Source organism: Vombatus ursinus, unplaced genomic scaffold (assembly GCF_900497805.2).
Source record: "Vombatus ursinus unplaced genomic scaffold, bare-nosed wombat genome assembly UNPS02010193.1, whole genome shotgun sequence".
Classification (NCBI taxonomy): Eukaryota; Metazoa; Chordata; class Mammalia; order Diprotodontia; family Vombatidae; genus Vombatus; species Vombatus ursinus.
This window is the reverse complement of record NW_020949971.1, coordinates 4,114,831-4,133,425: the sequence shown is the minus strand read 5'-3', so window position 1 is coordinate 4,133,425 and position 18,595 is coordinate 4,114,831.

Here is an 18,595-nt window from a genome sequence, read left to right as displayed (position 1 = left end):
GGAGGTAACTGGGAAAGTAATGGGCTCATCTGTACCCTTCACCCCCATTCCAAGCATCTTGTGTACTGCACCAATAGCTGGAAGGACAGAGTAGATGATAATAAGACCTTTGAGATTTCAGCCAAGACTTTTGTTGTTGTTCAGTCATTTTTCAGGCGTGCCCAAGCCGTCATGACCCCATTTGGGGTTTTCTTGGCCAACACACTAGAGTGGTTTGCCATTTCCTTCTCTAGCTCACTTGCCAGATGAGGAAACTGAGGCAAACAGGGTGAAGTGACTTGCCCAAGGTCACACAGCTAATAAGTGTCTGAGGACAGAATTGAACTCAACATTCTATCCACTGTGCCACCTAGCTGCCCCACACCCAAACTACATTTCCAAAGTGGTGCCTACTCTGAGGTTCTGCCTCATCATTTTCAGGGCAGGTTTAAGAGCCCCAGATCACCTCAGTTAGGATGAAAGTATGCAACAGATGTCCAATGCCCAAACTTGGGATGGGAATAAAGCTATGGAAAGGTTGAGCTGAGGTGAGATTTGACCTCTTTGTGTGTAACTTGCCCCCTTTTCCTTTGGATGGTTCCCTGGGCTTTTGCCCCAGGGAGAGACTGGGAGGTTGCTGGTCGATGCACATCTTTCCCCTCAGCTTATCTTCCTTTCTTTCCAATTTGCACAGGGTCTGGAGATCTGAAGGAACAGGGAAACACAAGGACAAGGCAGGAAACTGCGTGCAGGAATCCATACCCCCAAACCTTCACATTTCTAGCCCTTGAGCAGGCATATAAATGGGAAAGAATTGTAAATTTAATCCTCCCTTCATACCAGAGAAGAAGTCTGGATTATTATGATATTAAAAGACAAAATCTGTTGACATTATACAATACTATCCATATATTGTATGCATTTCTGCATTTTGAAACTTCTTCTGTGTTGTCTTCTGGACTTTGCACATTGCCTGCAGCTTCTACAAAACTCCCAAAAAATTCCCATTTAATTTCTTATATTGCCCCATGATACATCGAAACTGTGATAGGGAAAGTGGTGATATGGAAGGGATAACTGTATTGATCAGTTGTGCCAACTTTTTTCCTCTCCAAAAAATACTATTTGGTATATGGAATGATTCCCTGGGAAGGGGAAACTTAGGATAACCATGATGATGCAAGAAATAGAAAATATGGGGGGCAGCTAGGTGGCACAGTAGATAGAGCACCAGCCCTGGATTCAGGAGGACCTGAGTTTACATACGGCCTCAGACACATAACACTTACTAGCAGTGTGACCCTGGACAAGTCACTTAACCCCATTGCCTAGCCAAAAACAAAAAAAGAAAATACCAATGAAAACATAAAAAACAAAAAATAAGCTATATGACCACTGAAAAGTCAAACATGAGACCAATGAATGAGGAAGGTCAACCAAAAGCCTGGATTTACCAAAAGTAAGCCAGAGACAGAATGATCAAGGGAAGAAAATCAGTATTTGTGTGATTTTGATCATTCAGAACAGTCGTCCATTTCTTTTCCCATACTCCCAGATGAATATGAAATGATAGAGTGCCCCTCATGTGACAGGCAGCAGAAGCTCTGGCCAATGGTACAGAGAGTCCTGAGAGAGAGAACTGATGAACACTGAGTGGAAATTGAAGTAGAATTTTTTTTGGTTTCTTAATTTTTCTTGCTTTTCTCTCTTGCAAAATGGCTAATATAAAAATAGGTTTTACATGATTTCACATGTATAATTGATATATTGCTTACCTTCTCAATGGGTTGGGGAGAAGCGGGAGGGAGGAAGAAAATTTGGAATTCAAACTCTTAAAATGTTACAAACAAGTAATTTTTAAATGAAAGTTTGTTTTGTTAATTAAAGGCATCTAATTTTCTCTGGAAAAAATTCTCTTGTCTTGGTAAAGCGTTTTACACGTACACTTTTGAGATGTCCTTTCAATTGATTAAGTCTCATGCTAGAGCATTTCCCAGAAGCAAACATGGTGGATTTTCCTTTCCATTAATACCAAATACTTGTGAATCCCAATCACATAGGTGGTGGGTCAGATTTTCTCAATGTGGGCTTTTTGGTTTATGTTTCTGATTGTCTGCTATGTAAACTGACTCAGTTGTCTTTGCTTCTATTAGTGTCTGCTAGATATTTTATTCAAACCAGTGATATATTTTTCTATCATAAAGGAATATTATTCCACTTAGATATAGTCAAAATAAGAATGTATTACAAATTTAAATTTAATTTTGAACATTATTTATAACAGTTCTTAAGTTATTTCTGCTTTTTAGAAGCTACACATTTTTGAAAAACATTTGTCATATGATGCTTACTAAAGCAAATGGGGTTGAGAGATACAACCGAAATTATTGTACTTGTAGCTTCCCAAGATTGGTTCTTGTAACCCAAAGATTGTTGAACTTTCAATTTACCTGCTTCACATTCAAATGCAACGAGAAGCACACTGGCCCACCTGATTTGTGTCATGAGCCTGCCTCCACGGGGAGTGTCATGGCAGAGCATGACCAAGTTAAGGTTCAGCCTCGGCTGACTCAGATTTGAATGAATTGCCATGTGCTATATCAAATATTTCTGCAATGTGTTCACCGTCATTTGGAGTGAATTTGCTATGCTGGTTGCATTCTTATTGGGGTTTTTTTTTAAGACTTTATTTTCATTGAAAAAAGTGGGTTGTTTATTCAGATGTTGTACTAGATAATAGAATGGTTTGGGGCATTACTCCATGTTCCACCTGAAAGTGCCTTGAGTCCAGCTGGGGAGGCAGTGAGTCACTCAATATGCATTTATTAAGTGCCTCCTATATGCAAAACTAGGAATACAAAGAAAGACAAAAGATATGGCCTGTCTTCAAGGATCTCACAATCTAATACAGGAGACAGTGTGAAAGCAGCGATATACAAACAAGATATATACTGGAAACATAGGAGATAATCAATAGAGGGAAGGCAGTGCCATTAAGAGGGATTGGGAAAAGCTTCTTGTAGAAGGTGGGATTTTAGCTGGAGCTTTAAAAAACCAAAAGAAGTCTAGAGGCAGAGATAAGGAGGGAGAACACTCCAGATATGGGGGACAGTCAATGAGAAGACAGGGTGTCAGGAGATGGAAGGACCAAAGAATAGAGAGGAGTATGTGAGAGATGTCGTGAAGGCAGAATCAACAAGACTTGGCCACAGAGTGGATATGGGGACTGAGAAGGGGTGAGGAGTTGAGGATGATATCGAGGTCATGGGAGGATGGTGATGCCCTCAACAGTAATAGGGAATTTAGGAAGAGGAAAGGATTTGGCTGGGGGGAAGGATAATCAGTTCAGTTTTGGACATGCTGAATTTAAAATGTCTATAGGACATCCAGTTTGAGATATCTAATAGGTACTTGGAGATAGGAGTCTGCAGGTTAGCAGAGAGGATGGAGCTGGCTAAATAGACTAGAGAATCATTAGCATAGAGATGATGATTGAATCCATGGGTGCTAATGAGGTCACTAAGCAAAACAGCAATGAGGGAGAAGAGAAGAGGTGGGTGACATAGTCAGACCTGTGATTGACAAAGACTCTTTTTGAATTTGTGAGGGGAATGGACAGGAAAGAGAACAGCCTGGAAACTTTGTATCCCCAGTCCTTAGTACCATGCTGTCACATGATAAGTGCTTCATATGTGGTGACGGTTTGATCGACTGGCTGGAAAGAGGGCTTTGCATTGTTCTGCTTGGTCCCAGAGTTAAGGACACAGATTTTAGCTTGACAGAAAGTAAATCTGGAATTATCTCACTAGACAATGGACTGCCTTAGGGGAGTGGTGCCTTCCCTGTCACTGGAAGTCTGCAGGCAGAGGCTGAATGACCATTGGATGGGAAAGATGCAGTGGAGATCCCTGGTACGTGTTGGACCACGTGGACACTGAGGCTGCTGCTAACTCTTGGATTAGGTGACTCTGTTACTCTTTCTGATTGCCGTGGAACCCTCATTCATACTATTCCCCATGAAATCACCAAAGACCCTCTGATTTCATCAGGCTCTTTTCTACCCCACCCCCAAACTGGGACATGTGGGTGGTGCCTTGGCTAACCAGAGTCTTCCTTCTCCCATGGTTGAGCCCAGACTTTTTAGACGACTCACGATGTGTCATGCACCAGTACATGATTGGAGATTCTTAGAGTCCATTAGGGAAAGATGCATTTAACCACTAGAGAAACATCCTATTTATAGACTCTTCATTTGTCAGTGTGAGTTCCAATCTTTGCTGCATACCCTGGCTAAATGGCAAGGTGTATCCAAAGGCATTGACCATTGTAGTACCAAGTTAACAATTGCTCCCCTGTTCAAGCATAGGACAAGACCAGGCATTGGAAGAAAGGGGGAGCCCCCTTTCTCCACAATGGGTTTTTTATTTTCTTCTTGTTTTCAAGGCATTGTCTGGCCATCATCCAATTCTGACTTCCTTAATCATCCACTCATTGTGTAACCTGCTTGGCATTTTACAAAGTTTGAGAGAAGACCATCCATAGTTTACTGAAACTATTGGCTTTGCTTCTTTTGGAAGTATTTTCCAGTTCAAAGAATGCACTTTTAAGGACCTGGGATCACAAGGGACCTTGGTGGTCATTTAGTCCAACCTCTCATTATACAGATACAGAAACAGAGGTCCAGAGAGAGGAAGAAATGTGCCCAAAGTGACCCAGGTAGTGAATTGAAAAGTCATGATTCAAACCCAAGCTTCTGACTTCACATCCCATGCGCTCGCCCCTGTGTCATGCTCTCTTTTAATAATTAAACTTAGCTTAAGTCATCATGCAGAGAGTCTCAATATGGCATAATTTAGAGCAGCAATTATTAAACTGTAATCCATGGGTTCCACAGATAGATTTCAGGGGATCTATGAACTTGGATGGGAAAAGAATTCCATCATTATTTTCATTAACCTCCAACTGGAATTTAGCATTTCCTTCAATTAGGAATGGAGGCAACAAACAGTATTTTGAATGGGAAGTTCACAAGTCCAACCAAAGGGGCACATAATACAAAAACATGAAGAACCCTCAACTAGAGCTAAGATGAGTTAACTAAAATACATTTTCTTAACTTTGGGAAAAGATAATTTCCTTTTTCTCCTTCACTTCTGCCATATGAATTTCAGGCATAGAGAAAACAGAATCCTCTATGCCTGACTTTGAATGTGTAGTGAATTGGATATATGGCTATCTTGCTGGTGTAATGAAAACTATAGGGATAGATAATATAAAGGTACAGGCTATCTATGTACTGGGTGTGTGTCCTAAATGACAGATGAGGTGCCTTGTTAGTAATCATTCAGAGCAGTCATCCATTTCTTTTCCCATACTAGCAGATTAATATGGAATGACAGCCAGTATCCTCATGCCACAGGCAGCACAAACTGGCCAATGGTACAAAGAATCCAATAGCCTAAGATCTTGAAGGTGTGCAATAGGGATAATGTAGCCAGTATGCAGTGGTTATCCTGTGAAAACCCACTTGGCAGATGGCTTGAGGTAATGCCACTTGGTGGCCAAAATATATAATATAGTCTCTGCTTGGTTAATTGAGTGAGAGCTGATTTCTCTGTAGGCTTGCAGAAAGCAGGGAATGAACCAGGCATGGTCTTCTATTACTACTAGGGAATAGCTACTGGATGTGTGTGTGTGTGTGTGTGTGTGTGTGTGTGTGTGTCTTGGATACCAAATCCTAATCAGACAAATTTGCTAAAAATATTTTTCCCAATCAATCACTTCTAAAAAACCCTCACTACCTTTATTATTCTAGGTGCATTAATTTTGTCTCTGCAGAAGTTTTCCATTTCATGTAATCAAAGCTATCTATTTTATATTTTGGAATTGACTCTACCTCTTGTTTAATTAAGAATATGTCTTATACCCATAGCTAAGAGAAGTATATGATCTGTTTCTCTTCTAATTTTTATAATATGATCTTTAATATTGTTTGCATATCCATTTAGGATGTATTGTAGAATATGGTATAAGACATTAGCTTAAACCTAATTTCTGCTTTCCAGTTTTCCCAGCAGTCTTTATCAGATAAGGAATGTTTTTCTTAAGCAATTAATGTTACCCATTTTATCAAACACTGAGTTATTGAGTTCCATTGTTTCTGATTCTTCCTTTTCTAATCTGTTCCATTGATCTACCTCTTTGTTTTTTAACCAGTATCAGGTGGCTTTGGTGACTGTTGCTTTCTAATATAGTTTAAGGTCTAGAAATGCTATTCCCACTTTGTCTTTACCTCTTTTCATCATTTCCCTGGATATTTTAAATATTTTGTTTTTCTAAATGAATTTTGTTATTATTTTATTAAGTTCCATAAAGTATCTCCTTGGTAATGTAATTAGTAGAGCCTACAAGAGTAAGGTATTTGGTAGTATTGTCATTTTTGTTATATTGGCATAGCCTAGCCATGAGATTAACTATTCCTCCAGCTGTTTAGGTTTGTTCTTTATTTCTTTCAGGAGCATGTTGTAATTGAATCTATGCAAGTCTTTTGTGTGCTCCAGCAAATCAATCCCTAGATAGTTTCTGTATTTCCTGATTATTTGGAATGGGATTTCCCTTTAATAGAATTGCTTTAATTAATTGTCTCAATTAGCATCTTTGCTAATTATCTATATTTTCCCAAGCATATCATAACATCAATCAATCGGTCAACATTTATGAAGTGCCTGCTATTTGCCAGGCACTGAGCTAAGTGCTGGGGTTCCAAAAAGAGGCAAAAGACAGTCCTTGCCCTCAAGGAACTTTAATGGGGGAGAAAGCACACAAACAAACATATACAAAGCAAATATATACAGGATAAACAGGAAATAATTAACAGAGGAGAGGCACTAGAATTAAGAGGGGTTGGGGAAGGCTTCCTGTAGAAGGTGGGATTTTAGTTGGGACTTACAGGAAGCCAGGGACATCATTAGTCAGAGCAGAAGAAGCAGAGCATTCCAGGCATGGGGGACAGCCATAGGAAATACATAGAGCTGAGGGATGAAGTGTCTTGTTCATGGAACAGCCAGAAAGCCAAATATCACTGAAGTAAAGAGTATATGTTAGAGAGTAAGGTATAAGAAAACTGGAAAGGCAGGAAGGGACTATATTATGAAGGGCTTTGAATGACAAACAGAGCATTTTGCATTTGATCCTGAAGACAATAGGAGGAGAGTGACATTACCAGACCCACACTTTAGAAAAATCACTTTAGTGACTGGATAAAGGATGAATTTCAGTGCAGAAAGACTTGAGTCAAACAGACCCTTCAGAAAATACTGCAATAATCCAGGTGTGAGGTGATGAGGGCCTGCACTAGAGTGGAGGCAGTGTCAGAGAATAGAAGACGGCATTCCTGAGGGATGTTGCAAAGGTAATATCAACAGGCCTTGGCAATATATTGGCTATTGTGGGGGTGGGGGGAGTGAGAGATGGTGAGGAATCCACAATGACTCCTAGATTGTGAGCCTGAAGGACTGGGAGGATGGAGTTGTCCTCTATAGTAATAGAGAAAGTGGGGGGAAGGGTAGGTGGAAAGATAACAAATTCTGTTTTAGACATATTGAGTTTGAGATGTATAGTGAATATCCAGTTTGAGATATCTAAAAAACAATTGGAGATGTGATATTGGAGGTCAACAGAGAGTTTGGGGCAGGATAGACAGATTTGAGAATAATCAACATAGAGATGGTAATTAAATCCATGGGAGCTAATGAGATCACCAAGTAAAACAGTATAGAAGGAAAAGGGTCCAAAACAAAATCCTGGAGGACAACTATGGTTAGAGACTAAGATGTAGAAGAAGATCTAGCAAAGGAGACAAAGAAGGAGGAGAACCGGTAGAGAGCGTTATCCTGAAAACCTAGAGAGAAGAGAGTATCAAAGATGGGTGAGTGATCAACAGTGTCAAAGCCTGCAGAGAGATCAGGGAAAATGAGGATTGAGAAAAGCCACTGGATTTGACAACTAAGAGATCATTAGTAACTTTGCAAAGAGAAGTTTTAGCGGAATAATCAGGCCAGAAGCCAGATTGAAAGAGGTTAAGAAGGGAGAGAGAGGAGAAAGAATGGAGGCCCATATTGTAGACAGCCTTTTCAAGGAATTTGGACACAAAGGGCAGAAGAAATATAGGACAATAGTTATCAGGGATGGAAGGGTCAAGTGAGGGTTTTTTCAACATGGGGAAGACATGAGCATGTCTGTAAGCAATAAGAAATGAGCCAGTAGATAGGGAGAGATTGAAAATAAATGAAAGAGTGGGCATCATAGAGGAAGCAAGCTGTCAGAGAAGATGGGATGGAATGGGATCACTTGAATAAATAGAAAGGTTAGCCTTGGTAAGAAGTATGGCTACCTCTTTATGTGAGACAGGAGTGAAGAAGGAGATAGTGAGGAGGTATTTGAGTGATAGAAGATGAAGAAAGAAGAAGAAGAGAGAGTTTCCAGCAAATAGCCTCAATTTTTTTGGTAAAATATAAAGCAAAATTCTCAACTGAGAAGGTGGGACAAGAGTGAAGCAATGCAAGGTTTGAGAAGGGATAAAAAGGTTTGGAAGAGCCACAGTGGAGAATGGGATAATGAGTTGTTAAGAGGGGATTACCTAGCAACAGGGAAGGCCCAATTCATATTCTATAACATAAATTTGTAATGGACCCAGTCAATATTGTATCATATCAGTTAATGTCAGATCAGCAAATAGGGATAGTTTTAGCTCCTCTTTACCTGTCTGATGTCTCTAATTTATTTTACTGATCTTATTCCTCTCATTAACATTTAGGAGATCTCTATCCTTAATGAAACAAGGGATAGAAGCAAATCACAAAAGATAAAATAGATAACTTTGATTATATTAAACTTAAAAGCTTTTGCACAAACAAAATTAATGCACCTAAGATGAGAATGGAAATGCTCAAATGAGGGGAAAAAATCTTTATTTCAAATTTCTTGAATTAGTGATTTATATCCAAGAATATAGACAACTAGTAGATATCAAGCTCTTCAATTTCACATAATCAAAGTTATCTATTTTACCTTTTGGGGTTATTCCTATTCCTTGATTGGCTAAGAATACATCTCCTACCAAAGACCGTAAGAGGTATATGATCTTCTTTTCTTCTAATTTTTTTGTACAGTGATCTTTAATTTTAATATCATACACACACATACATACATATGTATATATACATATTATAGATCCCAGATATTCACAGATAATTTATGCACTTTGTATTTATTTGGAATGTGATTTTAAGCTATATATACATATAGATATATAATTAAAGATCATAATATGAAACATGGAGGCAAAAAGAGCCAGACATAACTGAAATGACTGAACAACAACTATATATATATATACATACATACATACACATACATATAATATAATTTATTGTGGATTATAAGCTGTTGGTCTAAGGCTAATTTCTTCTGACTTCTTTTCCATTTTCCCAGCAGTTTTTTTTAAATCAAATATGGAGTTCTTTCCTAAGTAACAATTTTTCAGTTCATCAAACACTTGCTTATTGCGTTCCATTGTTTCCAAGTCCCTTTAATTTAATCTATCCCATTGCTCCACTTTTCTGTTTTGGAAAAAAAAATCCCAAGTGGTTCTGATGGCTTGTGATGAATCATGCAGTCTGAGCTCTGGAAGTGTTGGTCTGTCTTCATCCCTCCCTTTTTTCTTGATTTCCCTTGATAGTCTCTAATATTCTTGATTTTCTATTTCATCACTTTCCTTGATTATTCCCTTGATATTCTATTGTTTCTTCAATTGGATTCTGTTATTATTTTCTTAAGTCCTGTAAAGTTTTCCTTTGATAGTCTGAGTAGTATAGCATGAAAATTTTCAATTGCTTTGGGCATATTATGATTTTAATTATATTGGCACAGATCATCCAAAATAATTGAACATTCTTCCATCTATTTAAGTTGCCTTTTTTTTTCCCTGAAGGAACCCTTTGTAAGTGAATCTATACAAGTGTTTTATGTGTGCTTTGTCAGATTGATCCTCAGATAATTTATGCAGTTTGTATTTATTTGGAATGTGATTTCTCTTGTTATAACTGCCTCTGGGATTTTGTTATTATTATATAGAAATACCATTAATCTTATGAGTTTATTTTGTAGCCTATAGCTTTGATGAAGTTATTAATTGGGTCAATTTACATCTTTGTTGATTCCCTAGGATTTTCTAAGTAAACCATCATATTTTCAGTAACTAGGGGCAGCTAGGTGGTACAGTGGACAGAGTGCCGAGCCTGGAGTCAAGAAGGCCTGAGTTCAATTCACCCTCAGGCACTTACTAGCAGTGTAACATGGGGCAAATCATTTAAGATCTGTTTGCTTCATCTGTAAAATGGGGATAATAATAACACCTACTACCTAAAGTTATTGTTAGAATCAAATGAGATAATTGTAAAGCATTTAACATAATACCTAGCACATGGTAAGTGCTTTATAAATGTCAGTTGTTGCTGTTGTTAAATATAGTTTTATCAGCTCTAACCTTAACTTAGGCCTTTCATTTTTTTTCTCTTTTCTTGTTGCTATTGCTAGTATTTCTAGAACTATATAAAACAATTGCAGAGAAAGTGGGCTTCCTTGCTTTATTCCTGTATTTGTCCAGAAAGCTTCTACTATATCTCTACTGCATAATATGCTTGCTTTAGGTTTGGATAGATATTGTCTTGTGCTGTTAATTGGCAGCTTTATCCTTATGAATTTTGTCTGGTAAGACCATATGCACATGTTCCTTTGGCCAAAAAAGGCCTATTTCCCAACCATGACTCCTGGGGAAGAAAGTGTCTGTGGAAATGAGTCATGCACAGCCTGAAGAGGAATGATGATGTGATCGCCTAGGCCTCCTTAGGAGTTTCCGGAGGAACCAGCCAATCAAAGGGAGAGGCCATAGGGGTGGAGGGTTCTTCTAAAAGTGAGAATTAGTCCAGGGTTAGAATGAGTTTCCTGGGTGAAGGGGTTTCATCTAGACGTATACCCCAAGAAAGCCAATGATAATCAGTCAATAAGTATTTATTAGCCACCTACTATGTGCCAGGCACTTTACTTAAGTACTGGGGATACAAGGAATGGCAAAAGACACAATGAGGGAGACAACATGCAAACAAGCATGTACAAAATGTGTACAAATGTATACAAAAACAAAGCTATATACAGGATAAATAGGAAGTATTTTTTTTACCTGATTGTGCCGATTTATTTTATTTTTTAATTAATTTATTTTGATTTATCAACAATCACTTCCATATGCTTTTGAGTTTAAAATTTTTCTCCCCCTCCCTCCCCACCACCTTCCCTAAGATGGCAGACAATCTGATATAGGCTATACATATGCATTCCTATTAAACATATTTTCACATTAGTGATGTTGTAAGTAAGAATTAGAACCAATTGGAGGAACCACCAGAAAGAGGAAACAAAACTCAACAGAAGAAAAAAAGGCAAATAGTATGCTTCAATATGCATTCAAACTCCATAGTTCTTTCTTTGGATGTGGATAGCATTTTCCATCATGACACTTTTGGAGATGTCTTAGATCCTTGCATTGCTAAGAAGGGTTAAGTCTGTCAATATTAGTCATCGCACAGTGTGGCTGTTACTGTGTACAACATTCTCTTGGTTCTGCTCATCTCACTCAACATTAAACCATACAAGTCTTTCCAAGTTTTTCTGAAGTCTGCCTGCCCATCATTTCTTATAGCACAATATTATTCCATTACATTCACATACCACAACTTGTTCAGCCATTCCCCCATTGATGGGTATCCCCTCAATTTCCAGTTCTTTGCCACCACAGAAAGAGCTGCTATAAATATTTTTGTACATGTGGGTCTTTTTCCCATTTGTATGATCTCTCTGGGATATAGCCCTGGAAGTGCTATTGCTGGGTATAACTAAGAAATATTCAACAGAGGAGAAGTGCAAGAATTAAGAGGGATTGGGAAAGGCTTCCTATAAAAGGTAAGATTTGAGCTGGAATTTGAAGGAATTTAAGGGAAGCCAGGAAATGGATGAGGAGGGGGTAGAGCATTCCAGGCTTGGGGGACAGTCAGATAACATGCCGAGAGCTGAGAAATGGAGTGTCTTCTTCAAGAACAGAAAGGAGGCCTGTGTCACTGGATGAAAGAATACATAGTGGAGAGGAAGATATAAGAAGACTAGAAAAGTATAGAGTGGGGGGTTGGGTTATGAAGGCATTTTAATTCCAAACAGAAGAATTTTTTTTATTTGATCCTAGAAGTATTGGGAGCCATTGAAGCTTATTGAATAGGACATGACTTCGGTCAGTCCTGTGTTTTAGGAAAATCACTTTGGCAGTTGGATAGACAACAGATTGGAGTGGGGAGAGACTTGAGGCAAGAAGAAAGTCCCCATATGCACCAGAACAAAGCAGTATGCTGTGATAGCGAAGATCTAGAAACAAAGTAAATGTCTACGGACTAGGGAACGGGCTGCACAAATTGTGGGTCATGAACATAATGGAATGTTATGAATATGATGAAATCAGAGGAGCACGGAAAAACTTACATGAACTGATACAGAGTAAAGTAAGCAAATCCAAGAAACCAGCATAGACAATGCCTCCAGCTATGTTAATGGAAAGAATAACCACAAAATCAAAGTGAATGTTGTAAAATTACAAAGAACAAGTAGGGTCCTAAAGGAGAGACATGAGAAAACACCTCTACTCCACTCCTTTTTGCAAGTGAAAGATTATGAGTGTGAAATATTTAATATTTGTCAGATTTTTTCAATGTATTGGTTAGATTTGCTGGTTTTTCTCTTCTTCCTCTTTTTCCTCTAAAATTTTTTTTTATGTTGAATGGATAACTGAAGGGAGAAAAATGGTGAGAAATTCTGATGATAGAAAATTTTAAAATATCAATAAAAATGATTTTAAAATAATATGTCCTTTAATTCCACTGGTAAGTAAAAAGAAAAACTATGGGTGAGTGGGGTAAGGAGAGGGAGAAAATATAAAACAGAAGATAAAAAGTAGATAAACAAATCAGAAAGTTTCATTTGATGGGGTTTCTACTTAACAAATTATTTCTCTTCCCAGGGAAACATTTTTTAATTTTGTGAGACATTAAATTGTAAGGATCAATCAAAATTTCAACTTTCTTGGTAGAGGGACAATCACATTGTGATAGACCTCTCTGATTGATGGTAGAGATTTATTCTTAAACAGCTCCATTATGTAAATTTTGATATTTGTCTTTCAGCTCCATTGAAAACCAGAAAAGGCCTAGAAAAATCAAATCAAATTCTTATGCAATGTCTCATCCATATGACTTTTTAGATTTCTTATAAAACCCACTGTGAACTGTCCTTTAGCTTCTACAGCTGCTGTAAATCATTTACTTCTAAAGGTCAACCCACTAGAGTGGCATCTGCATGGAATATTCAGAGTCTAGAGGACATCTTGTATTGTAGAAAAATATAGCATTCAGTGGGGAGGATGAAATGAACACAGCTCTCCAGGCTTCCCACTTCTAAAAGAAGCATTTGCTAGCATTGTGCCTTAGGATTCATGGAGCCTAGCTTTAAGCCATATAATAAAAAAAAATGGGTCCCAGCACTTCACAACTCTGGAACCCTGGTATCAGAGGCTCTCACCTAATCCCAAGGCTCCAGGTAAAGTTTGGAGAATTGTTTGCTTCTGTGGCCCACTGTCCTCACCCAGAAAATCAGGTAACCTCACTGTATGTCATGGCCTAGCAAACTGCAATGACCCCTCTTACAAGCTCCTCATTCACAAAGTTGAGAGAGAAAAAAATCAGAATTTGTAACAGAGATCATGAAAGGAAAATGGCAGCACCTATCAATGTCCAGTGCTTCCCCAGAACCCATTACAATCCCAGTCATAGAGAGACCCAAACCAGCACAGACTTGAAATAGTTGTCTCTCTAGTTCCTCAGTGTGTGGTGCTTCCTACAGTTCCTCACTACTTGCAGCAGGGGGTGTTTATCCTAACTATCCTAATCCTCCACCATTTCCTGCTACAATTTTCCACTGCTGCCAATGTCGATGTTGGTCCCCCCTTCCCATCTGTGCTCCTGCTATGAAGCAGTCCCTGCTTCCTCATTTGTATTCTCTGCTTCTCCCATCAAATGTTTGTCCTCAGTCTCCTGCTGCAGCCCTGCTACAGACCTCCTCTGCCCACAGTAAATGTTGGTCCTCATTCTCCATCATCCCTCTCCTTCATGCAGCTCTTCATTGAACCCAATAGATCTTCATCCTCACTTGCCACCAGTGCCTCTGCCATCACTCTCCATTGTTCTCAGTGGATGTTAGTCCTCAATACCATCAGGCCCTCCCAGGGGTACAGAAACTCCTATGACTCAGTCTTGAGGTCCTCCACTACCCAGTCTTCCTTCTTCCAGATACCTTCCTGGTAATCATTTCTTCCCCTCTCCCAGTTCCCTCTGTGGCTGTCCAGACTTCATCATGTATTAGCTGCCTTTTCCCCTCCTGGAAGATTCCCACCTCCCTTGCCATCCCTTTGCTGATTGCTGAGTTCCTTCTGGAAATTCCAATTTGAGGAGATGCCAAAGTCAGCCATGCTCATTCTATCCCTACTTGTCTAACTCTTCTCTTAAAACTCAACTTCTTGACCAGGCTCTGGCTCTGGTATCAACTCCTTCAGGGACTAAATTCCATCAAAGCCTTTGAAGAAGCCATGTGTTAGAACCATGCCATGTGTCCTTGCAAAGGGTACTGAGGCACTGCTGGGGCTGCAGCTACCAGGAATTTGAAAGAGGCTTAGGTAAAAGTTGCACAACATGAACATGCCTATGTCCTCACAAAGTCAGATCTCTAGGGGCAGAAAAAATAGTGTAATTGACTCTAGTTATGATTGAAAACATTCATTCAACATTCAATCACAGTCTGCTATATGCAGGTTACTGTGCTATGCTTTGAGTGGGGGATGGAGAGGATTCAGTGCCCCAGTCCTTAAGGACCTTCTAATCAATTTGAGGAGATAAGACATAGGGGAGGGTGTGAGGTGCCACTTGCACAATCCCATTCCTAGCAAAGCTGTGCCCATTCCCTTCTGTTTGTGTCCCAGTGCTTCTGGCTGCCCCATAACATTTTTTCCTTCCTTAGCCTAGTCTTGTTCAGAATCTAAACAAACCACAAATTAGAGTATGACTCTTGCTGACCCTAAGTTGGCCAATCTAGAGGCCTATGACAGGAGTCCAGGTAAGGAGGCCCCGAGCTGGCCTAGTGGCTATGGGACAGCAGAGAAGAGACCTACAGGACATGTGCTATGAAGGTAGCAGAGTGTGAGAGATAAGGTAGGTGCTACTGACCCCACTTTACCAATGTGGAAATGGAGGCTCAGAGAAGTCACAGTCTCAATCCTGACCTTCCCCACAACAACCTCGGGGTGGGGTAGGATGGTAACAGGAAAACAGAAATGGCCCTGGTTAACCTGCCAGGTGAGCTCCAGGTCAGAAACTGTCATCATCCTTGTGTGAGCCAGAATGTGGTCATGTTTCAGGAATCAGTGACATTCAAGGATGTAGCTGCTGACTTCACCTAGAAGGAGTGAAGGGAGCTGGACACTGCTCAGGGATGTGATATTAGAGAACTATGAACACCCTGTCTCCTGGGGTTCCCAGTCCAAACCAGAAATGATCTCCCGGTTAAATAAAGGAAATGTGCCCTGGATGCCAGAGCAGGAGTTCCCATGAGGATGAAACATGGAGCAGGGAAGTGGTTTGAGGCTTTCAGGGTGCTTCTGCCAGATGTCTGGGGGAGGACTGAACCTCCTTACTTCCTGTTCTTACTGCATAGTGGTCAGGGCCCTGACTTAGGTCCCTGCTGGAGCTGCTGACCCAGAGCTTGGCCCTATGGTTGGTGAAATTCCTGCAGATTACCTTACTCTGGAGACTAGATGTGACATCATGGATACATCTTCAATCCAGGACTTTGGTTTGAGAGCAGCATCCAAGGAAAGACTGTCAAGACATGGTCCCTGGGATTCCCAAATGGGAAAGGCTTGGGAATATGATGTCAAGGTAGAGAGGGAGAAGAGAAACCAAGGAAGAACACTGAGGCATCTCACAGTTACTCACAGGAACAATGCTTATAAGGAAAGTGTGTATAAAAGTAATGCCTTTGAAAGAAATTTCAGGTTGGGTCATTTCTAGTACTATGGAAGAGAGTTCCTACAGGAAAAACCCTCCATAAATATGATACATTTAGACAGCAGTTCAGTCAGCTTCCCACAATAATTTAACATAATAGACTATCCTTTGGGAAGAAGATTTACAAGTACAATAAACACTAGAAGCCCTCCATTTACCACTCAGACCTTATTTACTATCATATACTACATATTAAATGTGAATCATATGAATGTAATGTATGTGAAAAAGCCTTCAGTCAGAGGAGTTACCTTATAGTACATAAGAGAGTTCAGTCAGAACAGAAGCCCTATATATGTAATGAATATGGGAAAGCTTTCAGTCAGAAGGGACACCTTAATCAATATACATATAAGAGAGAAACTCTTGAGTATAAAGAATGTGGGAAATCATATTATAAAGTAGCACTCAGCAAAACTATTTGGTACTGGCTAAGAAACAGAGTGATGGATCGGTGGAATAGTTTAGGTACACAAGACACAATAATCAATGACTATAGTAGTCTACTACTTAATAACTCAAAGACTCTAGCTTTTGGGATAAGAACTCATTATTTAACAAAAACTATTGGGAAAACTGGAAAATAGTATGGCAGAAACCAGGCATAGACCAACATCTCCCATCCTATACCAAGATAAGGTTGAAATGGGTACATGTTTTAGACATAAATGGTGCTGCCATAAGCAAATTAGGAGAGCAAGCAATAGTTTACCTGTCAGATCTATGGAGAAGAGAAGAATTTATGACCAACCAAGAGAGAGAGAACATTGTGAAATGAAAAATGGATAATTTTGATTACATTAAATTGAAAAGGTTCTGCACAAACAAAGCCAATGCAACCAAGATTAGAAGGAAAGCAGAAAGCTGGGAAACAATTTTTATACCAGTGTTTCTGATAAAGACCTCATTTCTCAAATATGTAGAGAACTAAATCAAATTTATAAGAATATAAGTCATTCCACAATTGATAAATAGTCAAAGCATATGAACAGGTAGTTTTCAGATGAAGAAATTGAAGCTATCCAAAGTCATATGAAAAAAATGCTCTAAAGTGATTAATTAGAGAAATGAAACTAAAACAATTCTGAGGCACCACTTCACACCTATCAGATTGACTAATATGACATAAAAGGGACATTATAAATGCTGGAGAAGATATGGGAAAATTGGAACACTAATGCATTGTTGGTGGAGTTGTGAATTGATCCAACCATTCTGAAGAACAATTTGAAACCAACTTATAGCCCAAAAGGCTATAAAACTTTGATCCAGCAATACCGCTACTAGGTCTATATCCCAAAGAGATCATAAAAAAGGGGGCACATATACAAAAATATTTATAGCACCTCTTTCTGTGGTGGCAAAGAATTGGAAATTATAGGGATGCCTATCAATTGGGAAATAGCTGAACAAGCTGTGGCATATGAATATAATGGAATACTATTGAGCTATAAGAAATGATGAGCAGGCAGATTTCAAAAAACCTGGAAATACTCACACAAACTGATGTTGAGTGAAGTGAGCAGAACCAGGAGACCATTGTACACAGTAACAGTAACATTGTATGATGATCAGCTATGATAGACTTAGCTCTTCTCAGCAATACAGTGATCCAAGACAATTCCAAAAGACTCATGTTAGAAAATGCTGTCCACATCCAGAAAAAGAACTGTGGAGTCTGAATGTGGATCGAAGCACACTATTTTCACTTGTTTTGTTTTTTTTTTTTCTTTTTCATGGTTTTCCCCTTTTGTTTTGTATCTTCTTTCACAACATGACTAATGTGGAAATATGTTTAACATGATTGTACATGTATAACCTAAAAAAAACCTGACTGATTAGCTAACTAAATAAAACAAAACTAACAAAATAAAACAAAACAAAAATGGGGAAAAAGAATGTGGGAAATTCTTCACTCAGAGGGGAAGTCTTCTTACTCATCAGAGAATTGATACTAGAGAGAGACCCTTGGAATGCAGTGAATGTGGGAAAGCACTTAGCCATAGGAAATCCCTTTTTTACCACCAGAGAATCCATACTGGTGAGAAACCCTTTACTTATAAAGAATGTGGGAAATCCTTCAGCTGAAGGAAAAGCCTTCCTGAACGTCAGAAAACTCATACTGAAGAGCAATCCTTTGTGTGTGACTAATGTAGGGACTCCTTTAGGCAATGAGGAAGCTTTACCATGCATCAGAAAAGTCATACTGGAGAAAAATCTTTTTGAGCAGAACAAAGGTGGAAAATCCTGCCTCTGGAGGGCAAGTTTTAATAAACATAAAAGAATTTGTGCTAAAGAGAAATTCTTTGAGTGCCATGAATGCCAGGAAATCCTTCATCAAGAAGGCAGGACTTACTGAACATGAGAGAATTCATGCTGCAGAGAAATCCTATGAATGCTGT